The sequence below is a fragment of the Cryptomeria japonica genome, chromosome 6 (assembly GCF_030272615.1).
Source record: "Cryptomeria japonica chromosome 6, Sugi_1.0, whole genome shotgun sequence".
Taxonomy (NCBI): domain Eukaryota; kingdom Viridiplantae; phylum Streptophyta; class Pinopsida; order Cupressales; family Cupressaceae; genus Cryptomeria; species Cryptomeria japonica.
In genome coordinates, this window is record NC_081410.1 from 135,340,048 (window position 1) to 135,356,695 (window position 16,648).

Sequence of the window (16,648 nt, forward strand, 5' to 3'; positions counted from 1 at the left end):
TTAGTGTATGTAGCATTAACTTGTTGCATAGGATCAATGTCAATACACCCCTTATTAAGTTTGATTCTCTCACCATGTGTGGCTTCAATAATGTTGCTAAATCTTCACTAGGTATCATCACCTTGCCTATTAAGGTAGGTCCTGTTACTTTACCCACACCTATCCATGTCATGTCTGGAGAGTTGACATATAACTTGTTGCTAGGGAGACCTTCGATTCATAGCATGCACGTTGTTCCCTCTATATTGCATAAGAAAATTAAGTTTATTTACAACAATACAACATATGCCTTGTTAGGTGACACAATATTTTAGGCTTGTTTATAAACATGAAGTTCTAAATCCTCTTCAACCAATTATTCCCCAACTATTTTTTTTAAACCTTCTACTCTGATTAGTGTGACCACTTCATCAAACCTATCTCCTATATCTGAATCAATTCCCAATTCTTCCTCAAATGGACCTAAGGTTCTTGAGGAAGAGTCTTCTCAGCCCGACTCTATGATTGAGAACACTTTCTCTCCTGAAAAGATTCTTGCAGAAGATTATTGGGGATCCCTTGATTTCAATCCTACTTTCATAGGGGAATACAAAATTCCCCCTAGAGAACCTAAGGTTGAAAAGAAGAAAGAAGAAGAAGAACCTAAAAAGAAATCTACTTTGTCTGGGCCATTGAGTAATAACTTTGTGGCGGCTTCTCAAACTTCATCTCCCTTACTTTTTGGTCTAGAGGATTTTGATTCTTCACTTTTTAAAAAACCTCCTTCTTCTTCATAAATGACTAACCTTTATGATCCTGGTTTTCACATCCTAGCTAGGTGTGGATATAATGGAAACGGATGTGGTGCTCAAGAACAAGGGATTAAGGTTCCCTTAGAAAACAACTTTTGTGATGTGACATTTGGGCCTAGTTATGATCCTTTCAAATGTACTAAAGCCTCTAAGAGACCCTCTATTAGTGTTAATGTCATTTATGCTTCTCTCTCGCTAAAATATCTAGAATATATTGACTGTGACCCTTCTTGTGTCTTTGCTTTGGATGTTTTTTCTATCGATGATTCCTTAGCTGAATTCTTGGGAGCTTATGACAACCTTCCTCATTATCACCATAACTGCAGTTTTCCCTATTGTCTAAATGCGGAAGCTTACTTTGGGAAAGAAATAAATAACGATGAGATAGTTAAAGAATTTCCTCAATTAAAAGAGGCTCCTCAACAAAGCAATCTCCTAATAAATGACACCATTAATATCAAGATGGATCCTTGTGTTGAAGATAAAATCATCAAGATAGGGAAATGTCTTGACAAAGAAGAGAAAAAACAGTATTTCGATTTGTTACATGAATTCCCTGAGATCTTTGCTTGGATATATTTTGACATGCCTGGCGTAGATCCTAACATTGTCACTCATAACATTGTCCTAATTCCTGATGCTAAACCTGTGAAGCAAAAGATTCAAAAGATTCACCCTAAAGTGGCATTACTTGTTAAAGCTGAGATTGAAAAACTATTAGATGTTGGATTCATTTGTCCTATTGTATATTGCCCATGGATTTCAAACATTGTGGTTGTGGCTAAAGCTGAAAATAAGATTAGGATGTGTACAATTTTTTGTGATTTAAACAAGGCCTCTTTAAAGGATGACTTTCCTCTCCTGAATATCGATATGTTAGTGGATTCGGTAGCAGGGCATGCTTTATTATCCTTTATGGATGATTTCTCGGGATATAATCAAATCTTCATTAATCCTCGAGATCAATATATAACTACTTTTACCACCCCTTGGGGTATGTTTTGTTGGATTGTGATGCCTTTTGGATTGAAAAATGCAGGTGCGACCTATCAACATGCTATGACTCTCATCTTCCATGACTATATGCATAAGACCTTAGAAGATTACATTGATGACATCCTAGCCAAATCTATTCTTTGCACAGATCATGTTAAGATCCTTCATTGAATCTTTGAGAGAATTCATAAGTATAACATGCATTTGAATCCCCAAAAATGTGTTTTTGGTGTGGATAGTGGAAAACTATTAGGATTCATAGTTTCACTTCATGGCATTGAGGTGGATACGAAGAAGATAGATGCTATTGTTAACATGCCACCTCCTATGAATATATTCCAACTAAAAAGTTTGCAAGGAAAGATCCAAGCTATTCGTAGGTTCATCTCTCAACTTGTGGATCATACCTTTCCCTTCACATAATAAAAATAATATCACTTTCCAATGGAATTAGGATTGTCGTCAAGCATTTGAAGACCTAAAAAGCTATTTGGCCAATCCCCCTATTCTTCAACCTACTGATCCTAATAAGCCTTTCCTTATGTACATTGTTGCTTCCCCTCAAGATCTTGCAACCTTATTGGCACAATATGATAAGGATGGTAGAGAATTCCCGGTTTATTACATAAGCCACACTCTACTTGGTTACGAAGTCCGATATTCTGCAAAAGAAAGACAGTGCCTTGCTTTAGTCTTTGCAACCCAAATATTGAGGCATTATCTCTTGAATGTTGAGGTCCATCTTATCATTAAATTAGATCCTCTTAAACACATTTTTTCCAAAACTAACCTTTACGGATGCTTAGCTAAGTGGGTTATGATGTTGAATGAGTTTGATCTTAAGTTTGTCTCACAAAAGGCAATAAAGGGTCAAGTGTTGACTGACCACTTAGTTGATGCTCCTTCACACTTCTCCCTACCTAATCCAGAGTCCTTTCCCAATGAATACATTTTTTCCACTGAGGTTGATGAGAGTTGGGAATTGTACTTTGATGGCTCTAAGTATCGTATAGGATCGAGGGTAGGGGTGGTCTTAATCTATCCTAAAAAGAAGCCTATTCCTTTATCATATCGTCTCAATTTCTTATATACCAACAACATTGCTGAATATGAGGCTCTTATAGCTAGAATTAAAGCAGCCTTGGTGTTGAATGTGATTCATCTACAAATTTATGGAGATTCTCAACTAATCATAAGACAAGTGACAAGAGTTTATCAAGCTAAGCAAGATAAATTATCACAATATAGAGATCTAGCTATATCCTTGTTGCAAAAATTTGACTCTTATACCATGGAGCCCATTCTCGAAAAGATAATCGACATGTTGATGTGATGGCATGTGTTGCCTCTCTTGTGTCTCTAGAGGACCCCTTGGTAGATCTTAAATTCACTATTCACAACCTCACTACCCTGGCTATTGTTGCTAATACTAGTGATGTGGCATATTGTTGCATTATAGATTATGGTGAATGGTACTCGCATATTGTGAGATATTTGAGTGATGGTACCTTTCCTGACTCTATGAATAAGAATATTAGGGCTAGGATTCACAAATTGGCTACTAGATACATTATCCTTTCTAATGTTCTTTATAGGAGGGGTTATAATGGTCTTCTCCTTCTATACTTAAACAAGGCTAAAATCCCTATTGCTCTTGAGGAAGCACATTTAGGTGCTTGTGGGGGGTGTTTTGGGGGTAGGTCTTTAGTTCAGAGATTACTCAAAATGGGATATTATTGGCAAACCATGGAAAAGGATTCCTTTGCGTTTGTTAAAAAATGTCATCAATGTCAGCAACATAGCAATTTGATCCATCCCTATGCCCAAGAACTTCGATCTCAAGTGGCATCTTGGCCCTTTTCTACATGGGGTTTGGATCTCATTGGTAAAATATCTCCTCCCTCATCTCAAGGACATACCTTCATCATAACTACCACTGATTACTTTACCAAGTGGGTGGAAGTCATTCCTCTTTGATCCACTATTGTTGAAGTACTTTGTCAATTCATTTTGGAAAACATTATTTTCCTATTTGGGATACCTTCTACCTTAGTTTTGGATAATGTAACATCATTCAAAAATAAGAATGTGAAGAATTTTCTCGAGAAATATCATATTCAACATAAATTTTCTACACCTTATTATCCTCAATCAAATGGTCAAGCTGAGTCTTCTAATAGGATAATTGAACAAATTATTTGAAAGACTATAAACATGCATGGTAAGGATTGGCATACTCATTTAACCCATTCTCTTTGGGCCTATCGCATGAGTGTATGTGTTGCTATAGGTTGTACTCCTTATAATCTTGTTTATGGTGTTGCTGCCATTATGCCTTTGGAGTTAGAAATCCCTTCTTTGAGAGTTTCTCTTAGGGGTATAGTAGATGATGATTCCTATAGAGAGAAAAGACTTCAACAACTCGAGGTGCTCGATGAATGGTGTATAAATACCCTCAAGAATATTCAAGCATATCATAAAACTTTGCAACGAAGCTACAATGATAAAGTTATTCAACGTTCCTTCTCAGTAGGTGATTTAGTCCTTTACAAGAACCAACACAACGTGAATGCCTTACCTGAGGAGAAAGGAAAATTCAGCCCTAATTGGCTTGGACCATACATTGTTGTCGAGGCCTATGGATCAGGTACTTACAAGATAGCAGATGTGGAAGGTATGCCTCTCAAGGAACCCATAAATGCTATGCACCTTCGTAGATACTATGCCTAGTTCTCTTTTTCTCTCTCTCTCTCTTGCTACTCTACTTTCTGTTCGTTCTCTATATCTTTTCTTTCTTCAAAATTGGGTAATATGTCAGCATGTCTTCATTACACTATGTAAGATTAAATGATGTTATATTGTTTGGTCTACATTACTTCATTCTTGACAAGCATGTTCTATCACTTTATTGTTTGTCTTGGATTCTTTAATGTTAATTGTAATAGATTTACATTTTATATGTGCTAGCATGTTATACAATTTCTTCTATGTTAAGTAGAATTATATCATGTTGTGTTTGATTAGATTTAATTAAATCACATTAATCATATAGTTCTTAGGCTTAATACATTCTTCTTTTACATCGTCAAAGTAGCATTTAATTAAATACTTAGTTATTTAATTAAATCACACATGTATCAATTTAATCATGAAGCATTAAGAAATCAGTCACATGGAAATTGAATTAGATATACATGTTCATCACTCAATATGTTACTTCTAATCTAAGCAATGTATATATTGTTTAAGCATTAAAATAACATATCCATGAGTATCAGAATATATACATCAATACATCAAGATCATCTCCTATCCCTAGGACTAGTAGCTGGAGGATGGTGGTTGGATGCCCCATCCTGATCTGGCCATGGGGTTGGCCCCATGGGGGTGTATCGTGATATGGACCATGAGTGGCTCCGTGAGGATCTCATGCGATCCCTCTCCATCATAATCCCATGGTATGTGGCTGCCTCTGTCTGTGACGTTGCTAGGTCACACTCTATCTATTGTAATCTCTCTCGTAGGACCTCCATCTCCGTCTGAATAGGGGAGAAAAGGTCCTCATGTCATCCTTCACTCCTCTGGGATCTGTGCAATATCTATGAGGAACTAGGAATGTGCGTAGTCATGATGAGGTATGTCACTACATTCTGAATAAGAGAACTCCACTCCTGGATGGTAGCTGCAAGAAAGAGAATTTTTTTATCAGTAACATTCTATATAATCAAATCTAAACAAGTAAGATACATAAGTTAATCAATAACATGACACCTTACATGGATCTCCCTCTTTCTAGTAGGGATTATGGAAACTAACCACTTGAGACTACGACCCCTAGGCTCTTCGCACTCATACTATCTTTGTACAATGAGTATAGGCCGATGGGGACTAGGATCGGGACCCCTGCTAGGGTCCTTCTCCGCCTATAATGGGAGGCTCAGTGGATCTAGGGCTATATTATCCTCCCCGAAGTGATGAGGAACTGCATCTGACTAATCCTCCTCCTCAATCTCCTCCTCCTCATCCTCCTCCTTGTCCTCCTCCTCCTCCTCCTCATTGTCCTCATTCTCCTCCTCCTCTCCATCCTCCTCATCATCTCCATCCTGATCTCCCTCTCCGATGTCAGGATTGTCTTCGTCTCCGATTGCCTCCTGCTCTCCTGTGTCATCAGCGTGATCGTTTGAGCCCTCCTCAAATGTATTGGATCCCTCTCTATCACTTGTCTGTCTCCATGTTCTAGGGTTTCCACTAGGGAAGTTTGATGGGAAGATGGCTCCAGGGTATGTCCTCCCCCACCATGTGATGTATCATTGGTGCCTGCCTGAATCATCTCTATAGTTTGTCACAATGTCCTGATCTGACCCATCTGAATCTGTGATGTCGATCTCATCACTGGTAGGCCTAGGAATGGATCCTAGCCTCAACATCACGCATAAGTGTCAGATGTACATAGGCACATCAGTAGGAACGCACTTCTCAAACTTGAACTACTGGCGAACTCAATCGAAGTAGAAGGGAACAACTATGTGGTTGTACCGCCCCTCTAGTAGACAGTTCCTTTGCATGTTGACCATCTACCTGTGTATCCCTTCCCACATGTACATCTTGAGATAGGGTCTCCATATGACTGTTCCCGCTATCAATCTATCTAAGCTCAACCTCCAATGTAGGAGATCATCGAATTGCCACTCACGGGTAAGTGGATAAGAAAATACCCTAGGTTTCTCTAGGACTAAGTCTATAGGGGCTCCAATAGGCCTCGATAGGTAATATGCTCAAACATCGACACCTGTAGTAGTGTGCATGTCATCAGGTTGCATCCCTGTCCAAACACATACTCCCCGAGGTTGTGATAGAGATATGCAAGCATGCTCTGACCCCAAGAGTATACCCTCCTATGTCCTCCATTGCTTAGATACTATAGATGGGTCCTCCATGCATATGTGTGTTGCACCCATTAGGGAGCACAGCTAATGCAAGGGTCAAGATCATCAGTCACCTCACTAATGGAATCTTGTCAGTAGGGTGTAGGAGCCAGCTGATCATGATACGGTCCCTCATCTCACCGAGTATCACTCTCCCCACAACATACACCTTCTCTCTCCTATAATCCTCCTCGGTATGGTCGGATCGATATCTCACAGTCTCCCCCCTAATGGGAAGGTGCAAAATGTGGTATACATCCTCAAGGGTGATCATCATCTCCCCCACAGGTAACAAGAACGTCAAGGTGTTTGCATCCCACCTCTCCATCAATTCTATCATCATCGCATAATGGAATTTGATGGCCGACATAGTCATCGCATCCCACAAGCCCATTGTATGTAGCAACTCCCTCTTGTTGGCTTATGTGAACCGGTATGTGGACATAATGACATTGTATATTGTCATTGATGTCAATATGTTGAAGAGGTGTGAACTGGCATATGTGAGAACTGGTATAACACTGTGAATCGGCATTTGTGCCAAAGTGAAGTGGTGTACTTGTTCATGATGAACCGGCATATAGTTATGGGAACCGGCATATGGAAGTATTGTATGACTACCGATTGGTAGTCTCAACTTTAGGGTTTTCGGTTGATGTGCTTTAAGCCTGTGTGGCTCAACCGGTGACATTGTGTGATGAGTTAGCATTGTAAAGAAGAACAGATCATGTTGCCATGTAAGCCTCTGTGCGTGAAGGATCTTGCATGAGGGAGATTATTCCTATCTACCTTGGGAATGTGTGAATTCTGTAAAACAGTGATAATGTGTGATGGGTTATCAGCTGCCATAAAATCGGTGGAAATGGACGATGGAGAATGTCTTGAGTTTGGATCAAGATCTGCTGCATTTAATGCAGTGTGCTCAACAGTCAGGATTGAATCGTTTGAATTCCTTAACTGAACAGGTTTAGGGTTTAGGGTTTATGCTACCGACCTATCTATTTTCCTATAAGGTCGATGTTGTGTCTCTTTCTGAGGTTGTTGGCAAAAGTTGTGTGTGTGTGTGTATCCAAGAGAAGGGATACGTGATTCTTGCCAGACCAAAAGGAGAGAAGTGATACCTGCAGAGTGTAAGTGCAGAAGGTGAAGAGGAGCTTAAGTGGATCTGCATTGGCATTGAGTGTTGTTACCAGATCATTGTAATACCTGTTGATCTCTAACCACATCAACAGTTGGAAAATCCCTTAACAAGGTAGCCTTAACCGACTTGCTGAAAATCCTTTAACAGGGTAATTCAAAGCTACTGAGTTCAGAATCCTTTAGCTATTGAATTCTTGAAATACTCTAACAAGGTAACCTTTAACAGGGTTTAACCCTTAATCGGGTATTGTAGCCATCCCTTAACCCGGTTATCTCTAACAGGATCGGTTCCTAGCAGAACCTATTGTAATGTCTCTAACAGGACAAGGCTTCTAACGAGTTCAAAAATAGCTTGTGGGTATTCATCCCCACAGTGGTTTTTCCCAGTTGGGTTTCCACGTGAAAAATATGTGTGTCATGTGTGATGCTTTTATCTTGTGATGCTTTGCTATTGTCTGTCAAGCATATGATGGTTCTGTGTTTTATGCCTGTCAATAAAACATGTTGAACTAGCTGTTATTATGATCTGATGATAGATTACCTGTTTATGCATAAGGGTGAAATGGTAGTATAGTCTTGAGTTGAGTGGAAAGCTAAGTGAGTAACTGGTTAATGCTTGTCTCAGACATTCTTAGCTTTACCTGTTGCACTCTGTTTCAAACCGGTGTCGTTGTTTGCCAATCATTTGGAGTGTCTGTTGTCAAACTGGTTTAGGACTATATTTTTTGTCTGTACTGATTCACCCCCCCCCCCCTCTCAATATCGGTTTGGTACTATTCGCTCATCATTGAGTTATCAATTGGTATCAGAGTGTCCTCCAGGTCCTCTGTGTTTTAAGCTTAACCACTTGAGGTAAAGATCCCAGTCAAATGATGAAGAGGGAAGGCCCAAAGTTTAAAAGGGAAAATTTCAGTATATGGAAAGATAGAATGAAGATGCATGAGAATGGGCAAGTCATGGAAGCCCTAATTAGTAGTTTATCTGACATTGAGTTTATTGATGTTCAGGATAAGGTAAATATCAAAGAGGTATGGGATACTCTTGAAAATATCTATGGCGGTGATGAGCATGTAAAATAGGCTAAGGAAGAAAGCCTGAGAGGGAATTTTGAAGATATGTGTATGGTTGAAGGTGAGACCATTCAATAGTATGGAATAAGAATCAAAACCATTGTTGGAGATATCAAGAATGCAGGTGGTAAAATAGAAGATTCCACTGTGGTAAGCAAAGTCATGAGATCCCTATTGTCAGTCTATGCAATAAGGGTTGCTGCTATTCAGGAGCTGAGATCAATAGACAAGACTAAGGTATCCCTGGACTCCATCATAGAAAAGTTGACAACCTATGAGCTAAATAGTTTTGATGGCAGTATTCAAAAGAGTGAATCAACTTTTAAAGCTTCTGTTGTACCATCCAAAAAAGAAAAAGAAGCTAGCACTAGTGGTGAACCAAGACAGAGCAAAGAAATGGATGATGAGGAGATTTTGATGGCATTAAAAGCTCTCCTTGCTAGGAAGCTTCCTAAAGGAACCGGCAAATACAAAGGCAAGCTACCTTTGAAATGATTTTCTTGTAACCAGATAGGACATATTGTTGTAAACTGTCCTAATGGCTACAACAAAGACAAACTAGAAAGGTTCAAGAAATTCAAAGGAGGAAACCAGAGAAACTATTTTGTGGCAGTTGATGAAGGTGTCACAGATGAAGAATCAGAGGATGAAGAAAATGAAGATATTGTGCTTGTTGCTATCAAAGAAGATGTGTTAGACAAGAAGGCTCTTGTCTCCTGGTTTGATAATTCCAATGAGTGGATCATTGACAATGGTTGTTCTCACCATATGACTAGTGACCGGAGCAAGTTTCTATCCTTGGAGGAGTATGATGGTGGTGTGGTTCACTTTGGCAATGATGCACCATGCATGGTCAAAGGCAGAGGGTCCATCTCTCTAAATGGAAAGAGTGGTGTTGACAATGTGTATTGGGTTGATGGTCTCAGACACAACCTTCTGAGTGTTGCCCAGCTGAATGACAATGGCCTCACTCTGAAATTCAAGAATGGAGTTTGCAAAATCAAAGGAAAGAATGGTGAATTGGTGGCCACCAGCATGCAGACCAAAGGTAACCTATTTCATCTAAATGCAAATATAAGTAAATGTCTTATGGCTAAATTTGATGATAGTTGGATATGGCATAAGAGACTCTGCCATGTAAACTTTGATAACATTGTGAAGGCTAGTAAGATCAAGGCAGTTAGAGGGTTGCCGGTGCTAAGCAAATCGAATAATACCTTGTGCAGAGAGTGTCAATTGGGGAAAATGTCTTCCTCAACCTTTAAAGGTAAATCTTTCACTGTTGACAACTTGCTTGATCTTGTACATACTGATTTGTGTGGTCCTATGAAAACTAGAAATTTGCAGGGTGATAGGTATTTTATGATTCTCACTGATGGCTGCTCAAGAATGATGTAGGTCACATTCTTGAAGGACAAGTTTGAAGCCTTTGTAAAGTTCAAAGCTTTCAAAGCATTAGTGGAGAAGGAAATCAATAAAAGGATCAAGTGCCTGAGAACTGATCAAGGAGGGGAATTCACTTCCGGTGAATTCAACAAGTACTGTGAAGAACATGGCATCAACCCCGGACTCCACAGCAGAATGGCCTAGTAGAGAGAAATAACCGGATTGTGGTTGAAGCAGCTAGAACCATGTTGATTCAAGGAAAGGTATCTCACACCTTTTGGAGAGAAGCGGTGAGCACTGCAGTCTACACAATGAATCGGGTACTCATCAAGAAAGGTAAGGATAAAACTCCTTATGAGTATTGGACTAGTAAGACACCTATGGTTAGCTACTTTAGAGTGTCTGGTAGCAAATTTTACATCAAGGGGAGTGAACACCATAGCAAATTTAATGCGAAATGTGATGAGGAAATATTCCTAGGATATTCCACTGAGAGCAAAGCTCTCAAGTGTTTTAACAATAGGAATTAGAGAATTATGGAAAGCATCAATGTAAGAGTTGATGAAACCTCTAAGAAAACTAAGGAAATTGGTAGTGAGCAAGCGGTAAGTGAACCGGTTGCAACCTTCTGGGAACCGATTGTCAGTCAACCGAGTACCAGTAACAATGTTCCTACACTGGTAGATGTAGATGCTGATACTAATGGAGATGAGGATGAAGAAGAAAAGCAAGAGGAATCTATCAAGACCATTCCTCGGTATGTCAAGCTGAATCATGATCCTAAGCAGATCATAGGAGATAAGGATGCAGGAATCCTTACTAGAAGAAAAGTCAGAGAAAACTCATGTATGATCTTTGAATTTGACCCTAAAACATTCAAAGAGGCACATAAGGATGAAGACTGGATCAAGGCAATGGAAGAGGAACTTGACCAGATAGAGAAAAATGGTACATGGTCCTTGGTACCTAGACCGGAGCACAAAAATGTTATTGGTACCAAATGGGTCTTCAGAAATAAGCTGAATGAGGATGGCACAGTGATTAGAAACAAAGCCAGATTGGTGTGCAAAGGATATGCCCAAGAAGAAGGAGAAGACTATGGAGAAACCTTTGCTCCTGTAGCCAGATTGGAAGGAGTTTGTATGCTTCTTGCATATGTAGCTTTTAAAGGCTTCAAAGTATATCAAATGGATGTAAAATCTGCATTCCTAAATGGTGTACTTGAAGAAGAGGTGTATATTGAGAAACTAGATGGGTTTGCCCTATCTAAAGATAGTGACATGGTATGTAGGCTACATAAAGCCTTATATGGGCTAAAGCAGGCACCTAGAGCATGGTATGAGTGCCTGCATTCCCATCTTGTGAAGATTGGATTTGAGAGAACAAGTGAAGATAGCAATATCTACTTGAAGTCTGAAGGAGATCAGATCCTGATCTGTGAGGTATTTGTTGATGACATTATCTTTGGCAGAGATGACAAGATGAGTCATGAATTTGCAGATGAGATGAAGAAAGAGTTTGAGATGTCACTCATAGGGGAGATTAAGTTCTTCACTAGACTACAGATCTAGCAGATGAAAGATGGAATCTTTATCACTCAGTCCAAGTATGTCAAAGAGGTGTTGAAGACCTTTGGCATGGAAGATAGCAAACCAGTTGGTACACCGATGGTGACCGGTTGTAAACTATCCAAAGAGGATGACTCTGCACTAGTTGATGAGAAGGAATACCGATCAATGATTGGTAAGTTGCATTATGTAGTGCATAGCAGACTAGATTTTGCACATGCAGTTGGCATTACTGCAAGGTTCCAGAAAAGTCCAAGAGAATCCCACTTGGTTGCAGTCAAGCAGATTCTTAGGTATCTGAAAGGAACTATTGACTATGGGTTATGGTATCCATACAATAATGATTTTAACCTGAAAGTGTTCACAGATGCTGATTGGGCTGGTAATGTAGATGACCGGAAGAGCACAACCGATGGTGCATTCTTCCTTGGTGGTAGACTGGTCTCATGGATGAGTAAAAAGTAGAGTTGTATCTCTCAGTCTACAACGGAAGCAGAGTATGTTGCAGCTTTCATGAACTGTACTCAGACAATTTGGATGAAGCATGTATTGAATGGCTTCAAAGTTCTTGTATCTGAACCGGTAAGTATATTTTGGGACAATACTAGTGCAATTAATATCTCCAAGAATCCGGTTTTACATTCTAGAACCAAGCACTTTGAGCTTAAGTATCATTTCTTGAGGGAAAAGGTTCAGAACAAAGAGATTGCACTGGAGCATGTTTCTAGTAAGGAGCAGTTAGCAAACATATTCACCAAGCCTCTCCCAAAGACTACATTCATATACTTAAGAGGTGAATTAGGGGTACTGCCCCTTTCGGAGGTGAACTAAAGGTATATGCTCCACATCAGTCATGTATTGCATAGTCAAATCTTTCTTCAGGATTGATGTGTGAAGGATGCTACTCCTCAGGGGGAGCAGCATAATGGAACAGGGAAACTTGTGCCTCCACTTTGGCATTGTTGTCAAAGGGGGAGAAGATGTGAAGTAGAGAAGATATCTGCAGACATTGGGGGAGAAGATGTCAAGCAGAGAGATATCTTTGTATATTGCCATCAATGCCAAAGGGGGAGATTGTTGGCATTATGTGAACCAGTATGTGGACATAATGACATTGTATGTTGTCATTGATGTCAATATGTTGAAGAGGTGTGAACCAACATATGTGAGAACCAATATAACACTGTGAACCAACATTTGTGCCAAAGTGAAGCGGTGTGCTTGTTCATGATGAACCGGCATATAGTTATGGGAACCCACATATGGAAGTATTTTATGACTGCCGATTGGTAGTCTCAACTTCAGGGTTTTCGGTTGATGTGCTTCAAGCCTGTGTGGCTCAACCGGTGACATTGTGTGATGAGTTAGCATTGTAAAGAAGAATGGATCGTGTTGCCATGTAAGCCTGTGTGCGTGAAGGATCTTGCATTAGGGATATTGTTCCTATCTACCTCATGAATGTGCGAAGTCTGTAAAACAGTGATAACGTGTGATGGGTTATCAGCCGCCATAAAATCAATGGAAATGGACGATGGAGAATGTCTTGAGTTTGGATCAAGATCTGCTGCATTTAATGCAATGTGCTCAATGGTCAGGATTGAACCGTTTAAATTACCTAATCAAACAGGTTTAGGGTTTAGGGTTTATGCTACTGACCTATCTATTTTCCTATAAGGTTGATGTTGTGTCTCTTTCTGAGGTTGTTGGCAAAAGTTGTGTGTTTATCCAAGAGAAGGGATACGTGATTCTTGCCTGACCAAAAGGAGAGAAGTGATACCTGTAGAGTGTAAGTGCAGAAGGTGAAGAGGAGCTTAAGTGGATCTGCATTGGCATTGAGTGTTGTTACCAGATCATTGTAATACCAGTTGATCTCTAACCACATCAACAGTTGGAAAATCCCTTAACAAGGTAGCCTTAACCGGCTTGCTGAAAATCCTTTAACAGGGTAATTCAAAGCTACTGAGTTCAGAATCCTTTAGCTATTGAATTCTTGAAATCCTCTAACAAGGTAACCTTTAATAGGGTTTAACCCTTAACCGAGTATTGTAGCCATCCCTTAACTGGGTGATCTCTAACAGGATCGGTTCCTAGCAAAACCTATTGTAATGTCTCTAACAAGACAAGGCTTCTAACAAAGCGGACTTCTAAAGAGTTCAAAAACAGCTTGTGGGTATTCATCCCCACTATGGTTTTTCCCAGTTGGGTTTCCACGTGAAAAATATGTGTGTCATGTGTGATGCTTTTATCTGGTGACGCTTTGCTATTGTCTGTCAAGCATATGATGGTTCTGTGTTTTATGCCTGTCAATAAAACATGTTGAACTAGCTATTATTATGATCTGATGATAGATTACCTATTTATGCATAAGGGTGAAATGGTAGTATAGTCTTGAGTTGAGTGGAAAGCTAAGTGAGTAACCCATTAATGCTTGTCTCAGACGTTCTTATCTTTACCTGTTGCACTCTGTTTCAAACCGGTGTCGTTGTTTGCCAGTCATTTGGAGTGTCTGCTGTCAAACCGGTTTAGGACTATATTTTTTGTCTGTACTGATTCACCCCCCCCTATCAGTACCAGTTTGGTACTATTCACTCATCATTGAGTTATCTCCTCTCTCCCGCTGTCAACCTTGGGATCTTCTCTTGAAGGCTCCGGAAGGTGAGCCCGACAGATTGCTCGCGGATGTATAGCAGTGTCTACAAAAAGTAAAGCATTCTATCATCAGTAATCAATCATCATCATTTTCATCTAATCAATGCAATCATTCTATTTATTCTAACATTTAATCACCTGATCTCGTATCGCCATTGGTCGCCCCGAATAGGGACCAAGGAACCCTAGGAGGACCAGGGCGACCCCTTGGGACCAGGGTGCCCGAAGTGGGGGCTCGGACCCGATCTTGGTGATGACATCATCATCCCTAAATTAGTGTAATCATGAAAAAGTCAAATGGACTCAATGAAAGGTCAACTCACCTCGTTAAGTGGTCGGTCGACGATTATGGACTGGCGTAGGATCTCCATCCGCGTAGGTAGCTCAGATCAGCGTTGAGGCACGATGGCTAATATGTGGGATCCTTTGTAGTGAATAGTGCTAAAAAGTAAAAAAGTGACAAATGAAGGTATCACTTTCATATTTATGCGTTATGAACTTTTTCACTTTATGTTTTTAAGTTAAAACCCTAATTTCTGCACTTTTTCTTCAATCTATCATATCTTGAGCTAGGAAGATTCAATTCTCACACTATCGATGGTGTTGTAATCATGAGTTCATCCTCTCGCTCCACATTAGTTCCATAATGTGCTTGGATAAGTAATCAATCCTTGTAGCGAACTTGCTTCATCAAAATCTTTATCACAATTCGTTGTGGTAAACACGATATCCTATTTCACCTCACTAATAAGCAAGATGAAACAGGGGTGGCATATAGATACCCATGAATTTCATCACCTTCCTTAGTAAGAATTAGGTGATTTTGTGATCTAACATGTGGTTTTGTAGGGTGTGGTTCCTAACTATGTACTATAGATATCGTTGGAGGCTTCGTCCGACAACTTATGGCTAATATCCTTTTTCAAAAAATGTTTACTTTTTTGTACTTTAGCTTGCATATGCACATTGTGTCATATGACTGCTAAAGTGGGGGCTAAATGTAGTATCATAAATTATACACCCTTTCTAGGGTGGTACAATTTCACACTTAGGTTAGCACCTCCCTTAGTGTGTCTTGCATCTTGCATTTCTTATTCCCCTTTAAGAATTTAATTAATTAATTAAATTAAATCTAAGGACATGTTTCATCACTTTACATGTTATAAAGTTGGGCCCTTTACCCTAAGTGTTCCCCTTTTCATTTTATTCCTCCAATGAATTATTTAATCATAAACCCTAATTATGTCTTATTTTGACCATTTAGGCTCAATCTCGTATATCAAAATATCTTGAAATTAGTTGTAACTTTGGGACACGCTCTAATATCATCATATCTAATAGCCTCAAAATTTTGGTGAAAAGTTGGTCGAACCGTGGCGGGAATGCACATGGTCCTTTATTTTTTCCCCGAAATTTTGGGAGCACAATCCTATGATATAATAATGCTTAATCTTAAAAGATCAGTAAGAAATTCAAATCCTAGGTTGGCCTAAACATGAAATTAAGATCTAGGGTTTCATACTTAAGAGCTCTATTTCATCAATTGAAGGGATCTTCTTCTAAGAATCTAAGAGCATGTTTTTGGAGCATTAGAGCCTTCTTTGCAATGAAAGAGTAGATCTTTGAATGCTTCAACAACATTCAACATTAATCCATAAAACACTCATCAAGCATCATGTTATCAACTGGGAGCTTTTGAAGATGTAGAAGAACAACAGGAGATCGCTGACTAACGATTGGCTTGTACCTCTCCCTTGGGGTTGGGTATGGTTTCATGTTGTTTTCATGTCTTTTCATAAGGTTTATTTTGATTCATATTCATGCTTTAGATCACTTTTCATCATGGATTTAGAGCATTTACTTTGTTAATTATAAGAAATTAGGGTTTACTCTTTAGGGTTGCTCTCGATTGTTTTTGCTTTTTCATTTTAGGATCTTGCACACACACACGGTTCTTGCACACATATTTTCAATACATTATCGACTATTTGTGGAGGTGGAAATCACCAAAATAGGAGTTTGACTAAGGCAAAACCCTATATAGCCACCCCAAACACTATTTTTCAGCTTCAAGTACATCTTCAGATCTGAGTGTCGCTAGAAGTTTTGAGACCGAAGGAGCA